The sequence below is a fragment of the Macaca mulatta genome, chromosome 13 (assembly GCF_049350105.2).
Source record: "Macaca mulatta isolate MMU2019108-1 chromosome 13, T2T-MMU8v2.0, whole genome shotgun sequence".
Classification (NCBI taxonomy): domain Eukaryota; kingdom Metazoa; phylum Chordata; class Mammalia; order Primates; family Cercopithecidae; genus Macaca; species Macaca mulatta.
The window spans coordinates 59819719-59841704 of record NC_133418.1 but is presented as its reverse complement, the minus strand read 5'-3'; the positions used below and the strand labels follow the sequence as shown (position 1 = coordinate 59841704).

Sequence of the window (21986 nt, the reverse complement as noted above, 5' to 3'; positions counted from 1 at the left end):
TATATACCATAGGAAAAAGATATCCATGCCTCAAAAGGAATTTGCCTAAGGGCAGGATTTACAGTAAGTAGTAAAGTAGAAATCTTAGAGGCCTTCCCCAAACAGGTTTATCAGAAGTCAAAATGGCAGATTAGTATCCAAGATGGAGCTAGTTGCTTTAGCCTCTACAATGGCGAAAAGCTCGATTGTTGCCTGGAAACACTACATTTGGTTTATTCATTCATCTATTGATTCCACATTTTAGCCACATATTATATGACTATAAACATTCATTACAAGAGTTTGTGTGAACATAGGTTTTTGATTCTCTCAGGTGCCTAGAGGTAGAATTGCTAGGCTTATGACTTGATATTTAACCATTTGAGGAGCTGCCAAGCTGCTTTCCACACAGCTGCACCATTTCCCGTTCCCAAAAACAAAGTATGAGGGGTCCAATCTCTCTACATCCTTACCCACAGTTGCTAATATCCTTTTTCTTTTTTCTAATTATAGCCATCCTAAGGGTGTGAATCGCATTGTGGTGAAGTAGTAAGTAGTATCACATTGTGGTGAAATCTGTCCTGTAACTATGAAAATAGCCATTCTTTTTGCCTTTGCTGTTTGTGATAAAGCATGGAGGTTCTCTGTGTTAGGCCAGCATAAGACAGTTTGTGGTTCTGCTTCTCCTGTTCTCACCACTGGGCCCTGGCCTGGAGACCTCTTCCTGACTGAGGACACTGTCAGAGGGACTCAGGTGGATTGGGTTCAATCCTGGTTCTGCCAATTGTTAGTGAGGGTGAACTTATTAAAGGGTGAGTTAGTTTCCTAAGCCTCATCTCTAAAATGGGAATAATTTAAGGGAGTGCTAATGTATTTCAAGGACTCTAAGATATACCCTTTTCACATCTTAACATCACTGAGATAGAGATGTGTTTTAAGGTGTCTGTGGGGCTGGCAGGAGTTGTGAATGTAGTCATTCTCACCTGGACATACACATGAGAACTTGCAGACGGAATGTCAGCTGCCAGAGAGAGAACCCCAGAGACAAAAGTGGAGCCTCTTTGAGGCAATGCCACCGTACCAACACTTTTGCCACAGAGGACAGCACCGTGGGTAAAACTTGGATCTCAAGGACTGGGCCATGGTGATCTCAAGAGTGGGCCCTGTATCAGAGGAAGTTTGGGGAGAATCTTCACCTATTCGTTTCACTTGTATTTCCCTATTATCTATGCACAAGAGTGGCATGCAGTAACCACCTCTGTTGAAGGAAATCTAGAAGAGCTCTTTCAGTAACTGTAAAATAAAAATTCTAAGGGCTAAGAAATACTTTGTCAATTAATGGCTTTATTTTCCTTTTTTAACAGTATATAAAATAATGATGCGTGTGACAATCAGTGACGAAATAAAGGTACCTACTTCCCACATTGGAAGGCTATTGAGAGGCCTTGGCAGGGGGCAGATAGTGTGCATGGAGCACTTAACACAGTGTCTGGCAGAGAGTAGTCCCATTATAAATGTTGCTGGTTAAGAAGATTATTCACAATAACATGTCTATTTGTAATATCATTGTAGCAGGACAAGCTGCTGACAAAACCCCTCAGACACTGGGTTAAGGAAGTATTTGGCTTTATTTGGCTGGGAGCTTTGGCAGGCTCACATCTCAAGAACTGAGCTCCCTGAAACCAGAGTTCCTGGCCCTTTTAAGGCCTTACAGCTCTAAAGGGGTTCCACGTGAAAGGGTCGTGATAGATTGAGAACACATGTGGTTAGAGTGGGGGTTAATTTTTAACCTCAGGCCTGGTCATCAGTGGCACCAGCTGGCCTTGCCACTGACTTCATTCCTGTTTTTCAACTTTTACTTCCCCTTCTCTTCAGAGACAAGAGATGGTAAGAGAAATGGCCTCTCTCCTCATTCCCCCCTTTGAGAACCTCACTCACTAGTGAGAGTTCTCACGCTCATCATCACGACCCAGGTCTTCCTGCCAGACCAGTTCCTTGATTCCTAGAGTTACATACTCTCCTGTTTTCCAATGGGGATCAAGTAGTTCTAATGTGTTATAGCACACATCAGGCGGGTCACTTCCTGGGCTGCATACCTTGTACTGGGTGGCATTATACACACAAGTCCCTTTTAGAGTTCTAGTACATTCATAACAACTATAAAACAGAAAGACTGTTTTAACTTTTTGCCCTACTCAGTAACTTGAACAATCCTCAGTCTGAGGAAGGTCAGTTGGAGTCCTTACTGTACACATCCAAAACTTAAGGAAAATAAGTCCTATGAGTTTCTTCATGCTTTAGCCACGTGTGGACCAGTCAGCTTCTGGGTGTGACTGGGGCAGGGCTTGTTATCTTCTTCAAAGTCACCTTCTTGCATGGGTTGTCCAGGCTTGGTCTCGCCTCCCAGGTCTCAGATGCTGCAGGTTTTACATGGCTGTGGTGGATCCAGGCTGGGATTTCCTCTACCTTTACAGCTGTGGGAGTGGTCAAGACAACAGTCTGGGGTCCTTTTCACTGTGGCCACAATATGGCTATGTTCCAATCCTTGATCCACACCCGATCACCTTTGCTGTCTTCTGTACCAAGTCAGCCACAAACGCCAGTCTGTTGTTCGAGCTGATTCGTAAGGGCAACCCAAACCTAGGGATGAGATCTCAGAGAAGCACACGGGTTACTTCGTGAGCTTTCTCAGTCCGTGTTGGATAGGCCTCCATCCACCCAGAGCGTGTAAACACTAGAACTAGCAAATACTTGTTACCTCCCCATTTGGGCATCTCAGTGAAGTCTACTTGGAGATCTTCAAAGGGGGCTGCTCTATAAGCTTGTATGCTGGGTGGGACAGTTGGACCTTGCCCAGCACTGCACTGCCAGCAGGCGACACACTGCTCCACCACTGTTCTGGCAAGAGCCGACAGATGCAAGATGTAGAAGTACCAGCCCAACAACTTTTCAAGTGATCTTGACCCAGGTGGGTGGTCTCCTGCACAGCCAGTATGACTGTGGCTCCTAGCAGTTGTGGCATGGCTATTCTTCCATCTGACAGCTGGATCCATCCTTCTTCTATCACCTGCCTTCCCCTCTGCCTGGAGAAAGTCCTTCTCTTCTTTAGAATAAGTAGGTACAAGGTCAGGTACCTGAGGGAGCAGGGGGGCTGTGACTGATGCCCGGTAGGGGTGGATGCTGCTTTTCGAGACTAAGTTAGCTCAGGAGTTCCCCAAGGCAATCGAGGTGGAAGTTCACTGGTGTCCTCGGCAGTGCATGACTGCCACCTTTTGGGGCTTCCAAACAGCCTCTAGTAATTGCAGGATCTCTTGCTGATATGTTGTCTTTTCCCCCAGAGTTCAACAGGACTTTTCTTTATATAATGCCCCATGCACTTGGAGAGTTAAGGCATACCGAGAGTCAGTATAAATATTTAGTCTTACCTTTACTTAGCTCTAAGGCCCGAATTAAAGCAATGAGTTCGGCCTTCTGGACTGAAGTACCCTGGGGCAATCATTTGGCTTCAGTGACAGCATCCAGGGTTACCACTGCATATCCCACGCACCTCTCCTTGTGGGTTGACAAAGCTGCTCCCATCCACATACAGCTCCCAGTCTACTGATGTCCAAGGATGGTCTCGGAGGTCCAGCCTGCTAGAATAAACTGTCCAACACCTCTACACAGTTATGTTCAACTGGGCTCTGATACCAAGAATAAGGTGGCAGGGTTTAGGGTGTTGCAAACTTCAATGGTTATGTGAGGAATTTCACAGAGCAAGCTTTGGTATAATGAATGCTAGTTGGTCTAGCATTCATTAGTCAATGATGTCCTTTGGTATTCATTAAAGTCACCACAGCATGGGAAGCCTTTATGTTCAGGTTTTGCCCAAGGGTTAGTTTATCCACTTCTTGTGCTAGCAGGGCAGTTGCTGCCAAGGCCCTCAAACATGGGGGCCACCTTTAGAAACTCCGCCTAGCTGTTTGGAGAGGTAGGCCAGGGCCCCACCGTCTGGGTTAAAACTCTAACTGCCATCTTTTCTCTCTCTGACACACATAGTATAAATGGTTTTGTCAGGTGAGTTGGCCCCAGGGCTGGGGCTGGCATGGGCTTCTCCTGTAACTCATGACAAGCTCGTTGCTGTTGGGACTCCCATTCAAAAGGCTCTTTGTTATCCCCCTTTGTGACTTCGTACAGAGGCTTGGCCAGCACTGCAAAGTTTGGGATCCATAACCTGCAGAACCCCACTCCTAAGAATTCTCTCACCTGCCTTCTGGTCTTAGGCTCAAAGTAGGTTGCAAATGACCTGCTTTCTTTCTGATCCCAGGCTGTGCTCTCCCTATCGGATAGTAAGTCCCAAGTAACATACCTGCTGTTGACAGATCTGAGCTTTCTTCTTGGACACTTTATACCCACAGTCCTCCAGGTGCTAGAGCAGGGTATCTGTTCCCTTGGTGCACCCAACTGCTGTGGGGTGTCCCAGCAGGACGTCATCGACGTGCTGGAGCAACACACAGCCTAGGTCTCTAGAGGGGAACTTTTGGAGGTCTCAAGCCAATGCCTCCCCGAAGATGTTGGGGGAATTCTTGAACCCTTGGGGAAGCCAGGTCCAAGTGTACTGAGTGGTGACACCTGACCCCGGATTCTCCCACTGAAAGGCAAACAGTTTTTGGCTCTCAGGGGCTAGTCTGATGCTAAAGAAAGCATCCTTCAGGTCCAGGCAGGTGAACCAGCTGTCCTCAGCTGGCAGTAACCCCAACAATATGTACGGGTTAGGTACCATTGGGTGCAGTCACTGCAGCTTGATTGACCAAGCACAAGTCCTGTACCGGCCTATAGTCCTTGGTCCCTGGCTTGGGAACAGGCAGGAGGGGAGTGTTCCAAGGAGACTGACAAGGGACTATAATTCCAAAGGCCCGCAGGCACTTGAGATGGACCCGGATACCTTTAAGAGCTTCGCTGGGGACCGGACACTGTTTTTGCCTGACAGGCTGGGCCCCAGGCTTAACTTCTATGAGTACGGGGGCCTGGTTGATTGCCAACCCTGGAGGGTTATCTTCCGCCCACACCCTTGGCTACCGCTTAGCCAGAGCTGGTCCTATCCCTCGGCCTGGCTCAGTTAAGAGTCTCCGTTCCTCCTCTGAGGAACCGTAAGGGCCATGATGACTCCCGTTCCAGGTAACTTTAGCTATAAAGAGCTGTGCTTTGTAAAAGAGATGGTGGCTCTCCGTTTACTATGTAGGTCCCTTCCTAGCAAAGGCAAGGGGCAGTCAGGCATGTATAGCAACTGGTGAATCACTTCATTCCCCCCTAAGGTACAGGTCCAGGACAAACAGAAAGCTTGCTTTGCCCAAACCCCTGTGGCTCCAATTATATCAGTAGTCTTTTTGGATAAGGGGGTGGCAGGGATGGTCACTACTGAATGTTCAGCACCAGTATCGACTAGGAACTCAATGTTCTTGCCCCCCACCATCATCCTGACCATGGGCTCTTTGGGGGCACATGAGCCCGGTCCCCCACCATCCAGTAACCCTTTTGCCAGATTGAAAAAGACTCCTTCATCCTTGTCTGAGGCCTCCTGCTCAGAGTCACCTTGTTTCCCTTTCAACTGCGGGCACTTGTCCTTCCAATGTCCTATTTTCTTACAGTAAGCACACCGGTTATGCTGCAAGCATGGATGGCCAGACTGGGTATTTTTCCTGGGGCCCCCCTTCTCTCACCCTTTGGGGGGAACCTTCTAATAGCTGCGGCTAGCAGGTCGGCGTTTCGCCGGGCTTGGCGTTTGCTCTCTGTGGCTTACTGCATCTTTATTTACAAACACCTGGATGGCTATTTCCAATAACTGTGATGTATTCATGCCTGCAAACCCAGGCTGTTTCTGCAATTTTCTTCTAACGTCTTCTGCACTTTGACTAACTAAAGCCATGTTAATCATATGCTGATTTTCAGGGCTATTGGGATCAAAGGGAGTGTACATACGATAGGCCTCACATAGTCTCTCATAGAATTGTGCCGGGCTCTCATCTTTCCCTTGAATGACCTCAGAGACTTTGTTAACATTTGTGGCCTTCTGAGCTCCCTTCTTTAACCCTTCCAGAAGGGCTTCCCTGTACTGGTTTAGCCTTTTCATACCCTTTCATTTGGGTCCCACTGGGGGTCTGCTCCCGGTAATTGGATCCTCACATACTCTTGGGGGTTTTGGTAATCAGCTGGAACATGTTCTTCCAGCCACTTAGTTGCTGCTTGGAGCACTCTCCTCCTGTCATCCGTGTTAAAGAGGTACATGAGCAATCATGGCAATCATGGCAATCAGCCCAGGTGGGGTTGTGGGTCTGGATAATAGTTTGGAGCAAATCAATTATATCTTGAGGCTTTTTGGTATAGGATGGGGTATTTTTGCAATTGAGGAGATCGGTAGATGTAAAAGGCTGGTACACAAAGGCACGCCTTTCCACCATATGCCCCTCCTTATGTACCCCAGTATACCGTTTCTCTCTCAGGGGCATTTGTATCCCAGTTCTAGGCCTCAAATAGGCTGCCAAGGGAGGGGTTTCTCCCGAGGTCTCGCATTCTTTTCTACGCTGGGTGGCCTAGGGGTATGTATGCCTTGTAGAAGCTTGGGTGCAGTGGGCTCAGGAGTGGGAGGCCCTCCTTCTTGGTGAAAGTGGGGGGCCACTGGCACCATTTCTTGCCATGAATCCTCTGATGTTGAGTCAGACAGGACTTTAGGAGCCTACTCCCTTCAGCAGGTGGAGCCGGATTCTTCCTTAGCTGTCTGTCGCTTTGCCACTAGTACTTCTACTGCCTGTCCTCCTAACCACGGTGGGGGTCTAAAACCTGCTGTAACCAAGTGTCTATGTATGGAAACTGCTCTAGGTATCCTTTACCAGTTACCTTGTGCCACACCTTTGAAACAAGGGACCTGTCTAGACTTCCTTCTGATGGCCAACCCACTTCTAATGCCAACCAGTCTATCTCACACAAAGTTCTAAGTTTTCCTGGCGTCATAGTAACTCCATAGTCTCCATTAAATCCTTCCTTGACATTTTTCAACATAGTTCCTAGCAGAGTGGACTTACTTTGCATTCCACCCATCTTCCTCCCGAGACAAAACACTCACACCACAAGAAGGAAAGGGTGGTCACTCACTCATCTCACCCGTCTCAAACTCAAGCACTCACTCACTTTCACTTTCCTTTTTGCAAATAAGTCAAGCCAAATTAAAATCAATACTGAGACCAAAGTGCCAATAAGGGCACACTGTGGTTGATCAGGCCACGCTTCCACTCAAGTGGAGTGGGCAAATTCCCAGGACCAGCCTGTCAAGCAGCTCAAACTGTCAAAATCAAGACCAAAACCAAAGCGCGTATAAAGGCACGCCGTGGGTGATCAGGCCAAGCCTCCACTCAGATGGAGTGGGCAAGATCCCAGGACTGGTCCTACCGTATTCCAGAAGTCCAGACTCCAAGCGCCAGTTCCTTCCTGGTGTTCAGCTTCTGCATTGAACCTCTGCGGGGGCCTGCCGTGCACTGCTCTGACGAGGCGTTCCACCTGGGCAAATGCCTACCCCAGAGCGCTCTCAGGATCTGTGTCGCTCAAGCTGGCTGGAGTCCCTACTTCAAAGGGCAGGCCTAAGCTGCCTAAGGGGCTGCCTCAACCGTCTGTCAACCACCTGGCTTCCTGGTCAGGGCACCAAGAAATGTAGCAGGACGAGCCGTGGACAAAACCCCTCAGACACCAGGTTAAGGAAGGATTTGACTTTATTCAGCTGTGAGCCTCGGGAGAGGCTCACGTCTCAACGGCTGGTAGCTTTGGCAGACCCGCCTCTCAAGAACCGAGCTCCCTGAAGCCAGAGTTCCTGGCCACTTTAAGGCCTTACAACGCTAAGGGGTTCCACGTGAAAGGGTCGTGAGAGATTGAGAGCACATGTTGTTAGATTGGGGGTTAATCTTGTAACCTCAGGCCTGGTCATCGGTAGCACTGACTGGTCTTGCCACTGACTTCATTCCTGCTGTTTTTCAACTTTTTCTTCCTCCTTCTCTTCAGAGACAGGAGACAGTAAGAGAAATGGCCTCTCTCCTCATTATGACGTGTAAATATTGCCCAACTTTCTACTAGGGACCCTACTTCTGGCCCTTCACTGACTTATTAATCCTAAAGGAGGAAAACCCATAATAATTGCTTATTTCTTTCATTGCACTCAGAAAAATCAAGGCCAGGCACAGTGGCTCACACCTGTAATCCCAGCACTTTGGGAGGCCAAGGCAGGTGGATTGCTTGAGCTCAAGAGTTCAAGACCATTCTGGTCAACATAGTGAGACCCTGTCTTTACAAAAAATACAAAAATTAGCTGGGTGTGATGGTGCATGTCTGTGTTCCCAGCTACTAAGGATGGTGAGGTGGGAGGATTGCTTGAGCCCAGGAGGCAGGGATTGCAGTGAGCCAAGCTCATACCACTGTACTCCAGCCTAGGTGACAGAGTGAGACTCTATCTCAAGAAAAAAAAAAAAAAATTTAAATGAAAAGAAAAATCAGTAAATTAGTTGGCTCAATGAATACAAAATTTGTTTTGTTTTGTTTCTTTTTTTGTGATGGAGTCTCACTCTGTCACCCAGGCTGGAGTGCAGTGGCACAATCTCGGCTCACTGAACCTCTGCCTCCTGGATTCTAGTGATTCTCCTGTCTCAGCCTCCCAAGTAGCTGGGACTATGGGCGTGTACCACCACACCTGGCTAATTTTTGTATTTTTAGTGGAGACAAGGTTTCAACATGTTTGCCAGGCTAGTCTCAAACGCCTGACCTCAAGTGATCTGCCTGCCTCGGCCTCCCAAAGTGCTGGGATTATAGGCATAAGTTACCACGTCCAGCCCCCAGTGAATACAAAATTCAACAAATGTTAGTCAAAGGCTCTTACGGAAAAGGCTTGTTGCCAGACTGGAGGATGACACACTAATGTTAGTGTCCTAGAAGATGCACACTTGGCACCACATAGGTCAGTTCCAACCAGAAGTTGATTTCTGGACCTCAGGGGCACATGTGGTTTAGCAGCTTTCTCTATGAAGCCCAGTAACTACGTCCACTGTTATGTAAATCTCTTCCCAACTTTGGGTTCAGTGACTTCACATTGGTAGCCTGAAACTGGCCATGCTGTGAGTATTTACACTACAGAAATTGGCAAACACCATAAATCAGCACATCGCTGCATTGAATTCCTCGAGTTGAGGTGGTATCTATAAGCTCAGTCTCATACCATAAGCTGAGGGGCACTCACTGGGTCAACAGAGATATTTGGGCATTTAAGGAGTTACAGCACCAGGGGCATTTGCCCCCTACTCCACTGGACACATGTCCTTGCAACACTGTCCATTTCCATGTGGCTGGCTTTGGGTATGGCTGACCTGCTAGGAGGTTCTTCTTGCTCCTGTTTCAGCAGTCAGTCTATCTTCCAGACACTGGACAAACCTCTCCATGGTTTCTCCATGGCTGGAGTTATGCTTAGAGTTGAGGCTTACAGGTGCTGAGTCAAGGCAACAATGAAACAGACACAAAAGTCCAACGAAAGAGGAAAACAATGCATATTTGGTAACTGAAAAGGGGGTGGAGATGGGCTTTCTTATTTTCGACTGAAATTATTGGCATGGTTGAATTCGTAGACGTCCTCCCCACCTCTATCTAGCTCTCCCCTAGCAGAATTCTGTAGCCACTAGTGCAGTCCCACTCCTTTTCTCTTCAACTGTCCTTATGAGGCTTAGCACACCTTGTCATAAAGACCAAGCAATAGAAAACTAGGGAAGGGAAAATGGAAAACCAGCTTGCCTAGGAAGCAGAGAACACCATTTGAGGAGGGAGGTGGAGGTGCTGGAGCAGCTACGGGGTAGGAGAGAAGTAGATGGGGGAAAACAGGGGATTAAACACATTATTTTACTATTCTCTGAATAGGTAATGTATACACATGGCACACAATTACAGAGGTCTCCCACCTCCCCTCACCTGTGCACCCAGCAGCCCCATTTCCTCCCTAGAAATAGCCTATGTCATCAGTTCTTCACATATCTCAGGGGTTCCTAAGAATATTCCATCTCAGGGGCTCTCAAGCTTCCCTGGTTGAGAATCACCTGAAGGGCCTGCGTAAGAACTGCTACCACCAGCCCCTGGGGGTTCTTTTCTGATTCAAAGGCTTGGTGAATTTGCCTTTCTTTCTTCCTTCCTTCCTTCCTTCCTTCCTTCCTTCCTTCCTTCCTTCCTTTTTTTTCTTCTTTCTCTCTCTTTCTCTCTCTTTCCCTCCCTCCCTCCCTCCCTTCCTTCCTTCCTTCCTTCTTTCTTTGGAGTTTCGCTCTTGTTGCCCAGGTTAGAGTGCAATGGCGCCATCTCGGCTCAACGCAACCTCCGCCTCCTGGGTTCAAGCGATTCTCCTGCCTCAGCCTCCCGAGTAGCTGGGATTACAGGCATGCACCATCACGCCCGGCTTTTTGTATTTCTAGTAGAGACAGGGTTTCTCCATGTTGGTCAGGCTAGTCTCGAATTCCCAACCTTAGGTGGTCCACCCCCCTCGGGCTCCCAAAGTGCTAGGGTTACAGGCGTGAGTCACTGCACCCAGCCTGGGGATCTGCATTTCTAACAAGTTCCCAGGTGATGCTGATGCTGCTGGCCCAGGGATTGCACTTTGAGAACCACAGTTCTGGAGGTATTCATAGAAACCCTTTCAATACTCTCTCTCTCTCTCTCTCTCTGAAGTAATTTGAGTATCTGTTTCCAGCAATGGAAATTCCTCTAAGACAGCATTAATACAGCACAATTCCTGCCTGTGGGCCTTCCCTATGGTGGACTCTTCATCTGGAATACTCTCATCCCTAACCTCCACATGTCCAAGGCCCAGTTCAATGGCCATTTCCTCCAGGAAGTCTTCCTTGGTTCTCTCGCTATACTGGAAGAAGTTTTATGACTCTTTACATTTCCATAGGAGTGTTTGTCTGCATTCTTCTAGGGGTACCTGTTATTTATTAGAACAAGATGTAAAAATGGGGCTCTCTTTCCCTCAATTGTTATAATTTTTGTTAAAGTGATATCAGATCCCAAAATAAGTTTGAGAGAGATAATCAAATGTAGCGTTTAGGTTTCAAGATTCTTAGTCCTCCCTCCCCTGGTCAGCTTGGGGACTATAGAATGCTTGAGGTAATTTTTGGATGATTTCTTGGGAGAGGACTATGCTGTAAGCCTACAAGAGAAAAGGAGAAATCAAACGGGGGTGTCGCTTCCATCCCCTGCAGCCTAGAAAGCCTGTGTGTCAGTGGCCACTTGACAGCTTGATGAGGGTTCTCTGTAGCTGGGGGACTCTGGGGACCCGGGCCTGAGAGAGCCAAAGCAGCCTGGAGCCAGGCAGAGAGAGAGAAGGAATTGCCCTCCACCAAAGGCAGAGCATGGGGAGCATTGTTGCTTCTCGAGGACCAGTGGAAAGTCTCCAAGACAACCATTATGGGGGCATCTGAAATCCCACCCAATATGGCCAGGCTGGTAGGGGCTGTGCGGTGACCTCAGCTGAAAGGAAGTGCGAGGTGAACTTCACATTCCCATGGCTCCACAGGGCAGAGTCCTGGGAATGGTGGACAAGCCCCCAGGTTGGGGGATCTCTGAGGATCACCCAAAGCACCCACGATCACAAGAGTCACCTTTACTCACCTGCTATCCAGAGGACCTTGAGAATTGGAGACAAGGGCACCACCTTGTGATTTTACCCTTTCTCCTATGGGCAGGAAGCTCATTTACCTGCTGATGTGAAAAGGTGGGGTCTGGAGAGAGAGAGTGAGAGAGAAAAGCTACCGCATCTCCCTTCTCAGGTGGCTGGGGAGATGGAAGAACATGTAATGCCCCATCAAGTTCAAAGTCTTGATTATGATTTAACACTGGACATTCTCCTGAAAGGAGACAGTGGTTGTAACTCAGAGGGGCAAAGGACTGTAAGACTGCTGTTTCCTGAAGGTAGCAAGACAGGGCATAGTCCCGCTGAAGTTTCATCAGGGGCAGGCAGAGTCATTCTTTTTATTGTTATGCATCATGTTTGCTTAAAGTTCCACACACACACTGCATAAGCTTTTTCTCTCCCTCACTATGCCATGAACTCCCTGATATCATGGCATATAACACCTTTGTGTTCCTTTAGGTGCCTAGCACCATATCTGGCACATACAAGTCTACAGCTGATAGTTGCCCATTTATTCATTGATCCTTGCCTTCAACATGTATTGAGAGCCCATGTTGGGTGGTAGCAAGAGAGCATGAAATGAAATGCATGTGACTTGTGTTCCAGGAGCTTGCTGTCTGTAGGCGAGGTATACGAGAAGTGTCTGCAGAACCTCACCGCACTCCAAGGGGAACAAATTCAAGCCCATGGGCACCAGGCAGGAACGTGAATAAGAGAGGCAGTCTCTAACTGTGACACCTTGGGCAAGTCTAAGACAATAGGCGTGTTGGCAATTCTGGCAGAACAGGGCACCCACCATGCCCCTCAGAAGGTGGCAGCCGTTCTTTATTACCTTATGAGAATCCAAAACCACTGTTGCCAGATTGCCTGCTCCTCCAAAAAGAGTTCGAAATCGGGAGTTTCATGTAAAATGTCACCAAAAACACCACATCTGTAGGTTCGTTCATTCCAAGGGTCACCATCCGGGGCCACTGTGCTGTTGTTGTCTCTCTCCCTTGGTGTTCCTGTTTATGAAGGGGGGGGGGTGCCAGTAATTGTGAGCCACGTGCTGCTTCTTTAGGAATTAATTAGTCAGGGATTTGGAGCCACTTTATACAAAGAACTTAACTTTGTTAAAACACTCCTTGGCCCAAAGAAGAGATATTTTTAAAATCCCAACCCTAAGTGCTTATTCTGCTAAAATGTACAACAGATAAAATGAAAAGAGCTTGCTTCCTGTTTCAGAAGAGCCCCTGGCCTCTACAATCTGACTACAGGGAAGGGGGCTTTCCCGCCAGTGGTATGACAACAAGCCACAGACTTATCAGACCAAGTCAGAGTTTGAAAGGAACTAGTTGATAAGTTGCATTCACTGCAGCTTTATTACCTGGAAAATAGTTGCATCCGTTGGAGATGTAGTGACAGCTTCTAGGGCTGGTCCCCCATGGTGGGGCTCTCCTTTGAGGCCCTGCTCGGACACTGCTGGGATCCAAAGGCCCAGGAGCCAGACTGTAAATGGAGCTAGAGAAGTCCTGGGAGACAACACAGCAGGCAGCCTAGGACAGTTGGCTACCTGACACACGTCTCCATGTTCTGGGTCCTGTTCTGGGGACAGTCCCAGGGGTAGCAATCTATACAAATACAATGTATGACTGCCTTGAGGTAAAACAAGGCCATGTTTCTCATTTTTATCATTAACTCCCATCTACCTTTATTAGCAGGAAATCTGATTCTCTAAACATCCCTTTAAACGTCCTAAGAATCCTAAGCACTTGGTTCCAGGAAGTCAGTACTGCATCTGCAGGCCTGATGGAGAGAACGGCGAAGCTCCCGACGATTGTTTCGGTGGCTGCCACAAGGTGTTGTTGTGGGAGACTGTTTTTGTGCAGGCCTGCACACAGCTGCCCTACACTTTGGACGGATGCCCTTGCTGGTGCAGGCAGGTCTTTGCCAGCCCACAGTAGTGCCACATGCCTGGCAGTGTGAAGAACGTGCAGGGCTGTAGGCCAGCACTTATTGTAGCACAAATTGGAATGGGGAGGGGGCGAGGGTGTGTCTAACCCGATTTCTCAACTGGTCACTCTGAGATATCAGGTGGGCCACCAGAAATTCTGTTTCCATAAAGATTCCATAACTTTCTAGAAGGGCAGCAAAACTTTGAGACTGGCCTGCGCTAAGAGAAGGCCGTGAGCGTGGTTAAGAGGACAGATTTTGAAATCAGATCTACCTTGGCTCAAATTTTGACCCTTTAACACCTGTGTGATTTAGGGCAAGTTGTTCAGTGTTTCTGGGCGTCAGCTTCCTAGTCTATAAAATAAGGATAAAAACACCTATTTTATAGGTTGGAGAGCTAAGCCATGTAAAAAGCTCAGCGTGGCGTCTGACCATGCCAGATTCACAACGAAAATGGCCACTGTTGGGGCGAAGGAAAAAACTCCACTGTTGCCCTCTGAAGGTTTGCTGAAAATTCGACTCACAAAAGGCAGATTAAGTGGAGAAAGAGCATACAAATTTATTTTATTTTATTAGAGTTAACGTGACACGGGAGCCTTTAGGGTGAAGACCCAACCCCCAGTGGGGTGTAGAGGCTTATATGTTCTACTTCTTTGTTTTCTCTAACTTGCTTCAGAGGAAGACACCCTTCTTCTCAGGGGAAAGGGAGATGGGGAAGTGTGGATGATTTTAGAGGAGTAATCTTTTTTCCTATAATATGGATTCAGTTAATGAAAACTCAGGGAACGTGCTAAAGGCAATTGTTTTCTTCTTTGGTAGGTGCAGACTTTAGGCAGATAAGGGAGCTTCAGAGAACAGCGTCCTCCTATGCTTTGGGAGAGATGGGTGGGGAAGCAGAGGTCAGAGAGACCTTGAGGCTCCTTTTTCAGTTCAACATGTACAAATGGCCATATTTTGGGGTATTGGTTTCTGAGCCCCAATACCACTCATAGGTGTTTTATTTGGGCATTAATTGTGCCAGTTTTTTAAAAAAAAAGAAAAGACCTGTTATAATTTGAAAACTGCAGAGAATGAGTACATTTTAGCTAGAAATTTTGATAAACTGGTTGTATTGAATAAGGCTTTCAACCTGTTTTATATATATATACACACACACACACACACACATATATATATGTATATATATATATACTTTTTTTTTTTTTTTACTGATCAGCACAGGAGTTTTGACCTGCTCAGTTTCCGACCTGGGCTGGTTTACTCCTCCTTAGGCAACCTGGTGGCCCCCCTGCTCCACTTAGTGCAGACACCTAATGGTCACAGTGCACTACAGCCCAAAGCTTCTGGGCTCCAGCACTGTTCCCGCCTCAGCCTCTCCAGCAGCTATGACTGCAGGTGTGCATCCACTGCACCCAGCTATATTCTTATTTTTAATGATCAAAATCATAGAACAAATGTTTACTCTTAAATCCTATTCAGCGATGACCTTGTGTAGTACTTGACATAGAGTTAAGTCATCACAGTGTCTGGTTTTTAGCTCTTGCGCTCTTAGACGACATAAACGCAGACAGTCATGAAAGGGCTGCCCAGCCCACGCTCCCACCTCTGAGCCCTTACATAAGCTCTGCCAGGTTTACCTTCCTGCTCCGGACTGATTTCTCCATAGAGGACCTTGCCTCCTGCTTTGCTGAAAAATCAGAAGCATGAGGCAGGAACTGCCTCAACTTCCTGCTGCCAAATCTCAAGTCTCCTGAATCCAGCTTCCCACTATGCCCTTCCTCTCATCCAGGTGGAGCAGTCCCTCAAGGCCAGCCCCCCCAGACCCTTTTACCTCTTTCCTCCTGCCTTCTCAGTACGCTTGCATTAACTCCAGATCACTCTGTATTTTCAACCTCACTTTTTCCCGGATTCTTCCGATTGACATCGGACTATGTTCAAAATTCATTAAAGATAAGAAAGTGAAGATCCTTTTATCCACCACTATTAATGAGGAACAGGTTTGACTGCTATAAAGGCCCCAAATAATCGAATCCACTTAAAAAACTTAAACAAGATGGAAGTTTACTTATTTGTCACATAAGCTGGCAGGGCGGAACCTCAGGGGCAGGGACTTCAGCTCCTTAAGGGTCCTCACTCTGCCATTCCTAGGGGTGGCCTTGTCTCCACAGTTCATGATAACTAGCACTGCTGTAAGCAGCATCGGGAAAGAGGGATGGGGAGATGGAGAGCCCTACCCCATGAGGGTATGACTTCCACTCACCTCCCGACAGGCCAGAATTTAGCAACATGGCCATGCTCAGCTGCAAGGAATGCTGGGGATCAGAGCCATTATTCTGGTACCCAGTTGACATCGTTTGGATATTTGTCCCTGCCCAAATCTCGTGTCGAAATGTAATCCCCAGTGCTGGAGGCGGGGCCTGGTGGGAGGTGTGTGGAGCATGGGACGGATCCCTCCTGAGTGGCTTGGATCATCTCCTTGGTAATAAGTGAGCTCACAGTTTAGTTCACACAAGATCTTTTCTTTATAAATCAGTGAACCAATGAAACCTCTTTTCTTTATAAATTACCCAGTCTCAAGTATTTCTTGACAGCAATACAAGAATGCCCTAATATACCAGTTAAACATAGAGGCTCTATTACTGTACCAGGAGTGAGAATAGGTATAGAGTACAGCAAGCAAGTCTGCTCCCACATACCATATCCCCGCCAAGACAGCCCAATCTCTATTTTCTCCTCACCCCAAGTTTTCAAATGAGTTGTCCACACTCATCATCTCTACTTCCTCTCTGTGTTTGTTTTCCACATAGATGAGAATTTGCAAAAGTGTTTTGAAGCAAGGGAGAATGTTTTTTCTCATGTCAGATGGGTAACGTGCTGACATATAACAATGTTTGAGGGAGGCACATCTCACTCATAAGCACGAAAACCCAGTCGTTACACGTAACTGCAAAAGGATCAGAGAGAATATTACACAACTTCATTCTGTGAAGGTGGGACTAAGGGTGGGTTGATCTGCTTAAGAAGACCTGGAAGGTGAGGTCCAGGGAGCTAAGTAAAGCCACGGAAGGAGACGTTGTTGTCCAGGAATGGGCTGAGTCAAGGAGACAAAACCAGGAGGCAACCCATGCTGGGGGCTGAGAGAATTGGATCTTGTGTGAAACTGAAGGAAGGAGGAGGGGACACACATGGTGGGAAGAGGGGATCAGACAAGGGTCAGGGAGGCAGATGGGAGGCAGTGAGGGTGCCTTTAAATTCCTGATCTCATGCTTTGTAAATGTGGTGATGGGGGTGCCTTTTCACGTGGTACCAACTGTGCTTTCCCAGAATGGGGTAGCTCCTTAAAGGAGACATACAGAGAAGGACGAATTTTTTTTTTTTTTTTTTTGAGTCAGAGTCTTGCTGTGTCACCCAGGCTGGAATACAATGGCACGACCTCGGCTCACTGCAACCTACGCCTCCCGGGTTCAAGTGATTCTCCTCTCTCAGCCTCCCAAGTAGCTGGGATTACAGGCACCCACCACTGTACCCAGTTAATTTTTTTTTGTATTTTTAGTAGGGACGGGGTTTCACCATGTTGCCCAGGCTGGTCTTGAACTCCTGACCTCAAGTGATCCACCTGCCTTGGTCTCCCAAAGTGCTGGGATTACAGCTGTGAGCCACCGCACCCGGCCAACAAAATTCTTATGTGCATTGATTTTTCTCTACTTAGATCTGTTCATACTTATGGTGTTTATTAGGTAACCCATGCTTGGAGCATTGCAGATGAAACTTATGAAATCTTTGAAAACATAGCCTTTCATATCAATGCAAAGCACACATTAAGATAAATCTGGGGTCCAGGCATGGTGGCTCACTCCTGTAATCCCAGCACTTTGGGAGGCCAAGGTGGGCGGATCACCTGAGGTCAGGAGATCAAGACCAGCCTGGCTAACAAGGTGAGACCCCGTTTTTACTAAAAATACAAAAAATTAGTCAGGCGTGGTGGTGCATGCCTGTAATACCAACTACTCAGGAGGCTGAGGCAGGAGAATTGCATGAACCCCAGAGGCGGAGGTTGTAGTGAGCCGAGATTGCACCATTACACTCCAGCTAGGGCAACAAGAGCAAAACTCCATCTCAAAAAAAAAAAAAAAAAAAAAAAAGAAGGAAAGAAAGAGAGAGAGAAGTCTGGATAATTTCTGAGTCACACTGCCAGGGATCAAATCCTGACTTCTATACGAATTCGCTCTGTGGCTTTGGGCAAGTGACTTCACCCCTCTATTCTTAATTCATAAAGTGGAGATAATAAGAATACATCTAGTTCCAGTAAGGTTGTTGAAACTAACGTAAAACTCAATCCAAATGGGCTTTAACAGGAAAAGGGAAATTACAGGCTTACGTAATTCAAAAGATCTAATGGTAGCCTTCAAGTCTGGTTTGATCAAGGCTCCGGTTCAGTTTCTCTGAGATTTCCTTTGACTTTGATCATAGTAGCAAATTGGGTAGGAACGCAGATTTCCCTTTGCACAGCCTGCCATCTAGGAAAGGATGTTCACACCCAGAATTCCTGGCCGTGCTTCCAAGACTCAGTCTCGCTGGACTGGAATGGTGACCACCCACAGAACCTCACCGTGGGCAGGGTTGATGAGCTGAGCCTAGGGCCATACCCCACCCCTGGAGCCAGGTATGGAATTGGCTTCCCTGGAACCTGCTGGACTCCTTTCAGAAGTCAGAGGCTGCTGGGAAGAAGGAAGGGAAAATACAAGCACGGGAAGCAAGCTAGAGGAATTGTTACTGACCACAGGTTCTTAGGCGCCCATGCAATAGAAATCGACAGGAGGCCAAACAAGTTTCCCAGACAAGACTTCATGGGAGCTTGTGCTCCAACACAAGGAAACTAGCCCAGAAGCAAGAGTTCTTGGCTGGCCCCACTTAGGGGAGTGCCTTTCAGTGTCTTAAGGAGGGTGACATGCATAATTCATGAGGTGGGTGAGCTTCACTACATGTGTGGGGTGGAGTGCAGGGTATGCAGGCATGGTAAGGAATCATGCCAAGACATACTGTTGCATGAGCAGAAAACAGCAGATAAGCCCTCCCCTGGGCAGGGATTTTAGTATTATAATGAGGCAAGGGGCAAAGATCATTCTTCTGATCTTATGTGCATGCAGGCTGTGGGATTAACTCCCTTGAGTAAGATTTAGGGTGGATGCTGCTTATCTTAGTTTCTTCAAGGTTGCAAGGTCAGCAGGGATGCGCTGGAGTGATGGTGGTGCAAAGTCTGCTAATTGACAGGTGTGGGAGTTGGGGCCTCATCCCGGTGAGGGCCGAGTCCTGTCCCTATGCTGTGTCACAATCTGCTATATCCATGCACATTGTTTTGACCCAGCACTCCTCCCCCAGCAGTTATGGCCTTCTGGTGTCCTAAGTTAACCGTAAAGAAGCAAACATCGAGCTAGTTTGTCATGGGAAATTTTGACAGACTCAGAAAGAAAAAGGCATTCTAGGTCACAGCAATGCCATGTCTACACTCATTTCCAAGAGCCACATTGTAACCCACATGTGTATTGGTTGTGAAACTCTTAAACTCTTTCTCCAGGGCCAGAGTATGACTTCCGTGGGTCTCCATTTTTGCCTTCGTGGTGCCTTTCTTCTACAAAAAGTACTAAAAACTGTATTTTATTACTAAGTTGATACTGACAGAGTTCAAGACATAGTATCCACAAATATAGCACGCTGGCATTTGAGAAAACAGCAGAAGCAGGAAGGTCACTCTCACCTTCTCCGCACTGTCTCCCTGAAGAGGGCCTTAGAGAATTATCTGACCTTCCTCCGAAGAAAACCTTCATTCCAGAGGTGTCCTTCCTACACCCAAGGAAAGGAATGTCCTTTTCTCTGAAGACACAGGAACACAAAAAAGAATCTAAATAGGCCTTGCTAAATACTTTCCAGTTTAATATCATTAGATCATACTTTTTTATCCTCCAGTCATACTTCTGCATGGCTGTCTATAAAATACACAGTTTTTTCCTGTTTCTTTGGGCCTTCATTTCTGAGTGTTCCCATGTTACATAATTTTTTCTTTTTCTTTTTTCTTTCTTTTTTTTCTTTTTTTTTTTTTTTTTTGAGAGAGAGACAGGGTCTCACTCTGTCACCCAGGTTGGAGTGCAGTGGCACAATCATAGCTCACTGCAGCCTCAACCTCCTTGGCTCAAGTGATCCTACAGCCTCAGCCTCCAAAGTAGCTGGGACTACAGGTGTGCACCACTGCACCTGGCCAACTTTTAAAATTTTTAGTAGAGGCGAGGTCTGGCTATGTTACCTGACTGGCCTTGAACTCCTGGGCTCAAGTGATCCTCCTGCCTTGGCCTCCCAAAGTGCTGGGATTGCAGGCATAAGCCACTTTGCCCAGCCCACATAAAATTTGTATTAAATAAATTTGTGTGCTTTTCTCTTGTTAATCTGTCTTTTATTATAGGTGCCTCAGCCATGAACCTTGTGATGAGTGAGAAGCCTTTCTCCCCTACAGTATGTCTGTATTAACATTATATATTAAAACATTGCCTTCTAGTTAAAAAAAAAAAATTGAAACATTTTCATGAGCCACTAGAAGTATCACGAGCTCTGGGCTCTGCTCCAGCTGTGCCCAATAGATGGTTCCGCCCTGCCTTTATTCCCAATGCACCACAAGAGAAAAGTTTCAATGTGCACCTCGCAGAGAATTTCATCTTCTTTATGTTACCCACGGCATTTTCTGAGCAGCTTTCCTGGAGCTCCGTCTGCCATCTTGCTTATGAAAACCCCAAGTTGTGTAACGCTTACCTGACAGAATGGTAATCCAGATCTCCTTCAGGCTACAGGCAGATGGAGGCCTGCAGAGATGGCCGGAAAATAAGTAGCTGGAGTCCTAAAAGAGTGGAAAGGAAAGTGTTCTGTGCAGTGTTCAGGCACTGAAGCTGTCCTGTTAGTGAATGAGGAAAGAGGAAGAACCCTAAAATGATCCCAATGGCCTGCACACTTTCCTTCCTTCTGTTAAGTTTCTATAATCTTGAGTAGGTTCATCCTTTTATTAAAAAGTTTAATAAGCCAGGCATGGTGGCTCACGCCTGTAATCCCAGAACTTTGGGAGAAGGCGGGTGGATCCTTTGAGCCTAGGAGTTTCAGATCAGCCTGGGCAACAAAGTGAGACCCTCTTAAAAAAAAAAAAAAAAGAAGAAGAAGCCGGGCGCGGTGGCTCACGCCTGTAATCCCAGCACTTTGGGAGGCCGAGGCGGGCAGATCACGAGGTCAGGAGACCAAAACCATCCTGGCTAACATGGTGAAACCCCGTCTCTACTAAAAATACCAAAAAAAAAAAAAATTGCCAGGCGAGGTGGCGGGCACCTGTAGTCCCAGCTACTTGGGAGGCTGAGGCAGGAAAATGGCGTGAACCCGGGAGGCAGAGTTTGCAGTGAGCCGAGATTGGGCCACTGCACTACAGCCTGGGTGACCAAGTGAGACTCTGTCTCAAAAAAAAAAAAAAAAAAAAAAAAAGTTTAACCAGCCTGGGTAGGCTAGGTTATGCTGTGGTAACAAATGACGCCAAACTCTCAGTGCTTAAAACCACAAAGATTTATTTTGCATCCATTCTACATGTCCTTCTTGGGGTGGCTAGGGGCTGGTCTCCATGTCCTCCTCACTCGGAGACCCTAGCGGATGGAGTGGTGCCATCTGGAACCAGGACAGCAGTAGTGGTAGGAAGAAGGAAAATGTGGCAAATTGCAAATTGGTGGGTGAGCCCGCCACTGGGAAGCGACCTGTGTCACTTCCACTCACTTTTCTTTGGCCTCCAACACTGATTCAGAAGGCGGGGAATCAGACGATTCCACCATGCTTCCAGAGGGGCAGAATGAGAATACGCGATGGCCAGCCTCAATGATTGCTGCAATAATTTTCATCTTTTTTTTTCTTTATCCTTTCATTCTTACAAACCTTGCACATGGTGACCAATAGCTCCATTCTAGGGTGAAGGAAACAGCCTGAGTCTCTGATGTGGCTGGGGACAGGAAATGCACCCACCTGACAAGCTGCTGGTGACACCTGGTGGCAGCCCGGAAGCCCCAGACTCCTGAGGGAGGAGCGGTGTCCCTATTCTCCAGCCTCCAGGTGAGAGTTCCCAGCACTGGCCGGGTCTGCTAGGCTGAGCAGGTATCTGGGGGAGAGGACTGAGGAGTATGAAGGCCAAGGGCTCCCTGGGAGGGAAGAGAAGCTTTCTCCAGAGACGTTCACAGGGCGTGGGATCTTTAGTAGTAAAAGGAATGCAACCTGGCTTCTTGCTCCCAGCAGGTGAAGCCAGACATATTGTGACGTGCGGCAATCTAAATGACAAAATACCTTATGGACACGGTTGGGAAGTACAGATATTGACATTACATCATGTCCA

At 47.3% G+C, this 21986-nt stretch overlaps 1 long non-coding RNA gene and 1 other non-coding gene across 2 annotated transcripts in view; both read right to left on the bottom strand.

Moving 5' to 3' along the window:
• Window positions 1-584: 584 nt before the first annotated feature.
• LOC106992989 (uncharacterized) overlaps window positions 585-21986 on the bottom strand; it is a 60339-nt gene continuing 38937 nt past the window's right edge. The window contains exons 7-8 of the long non-coding RNA XR_013402755.1: window positions 13023-20471; window positions 585-12660 (exon numbers count right to left, since the gene is read on the bottom strand). This is a non-coding gene — a long non-coding RNA (uncharacterized LOC106992989). The remainder of the gene's footprint in view (window positions 12661-13022; window positions 20472-21986) is intronic.
• LOC114672048 (small nucleolar RNA U13) lies at window positions 16445-16544 on the bottom strand. Its single transcript, XR_003722246.2, has one exon. It is a non-coding gene; the product is annotated as a small nucleolar RNA U13 (small nucleolar RNA).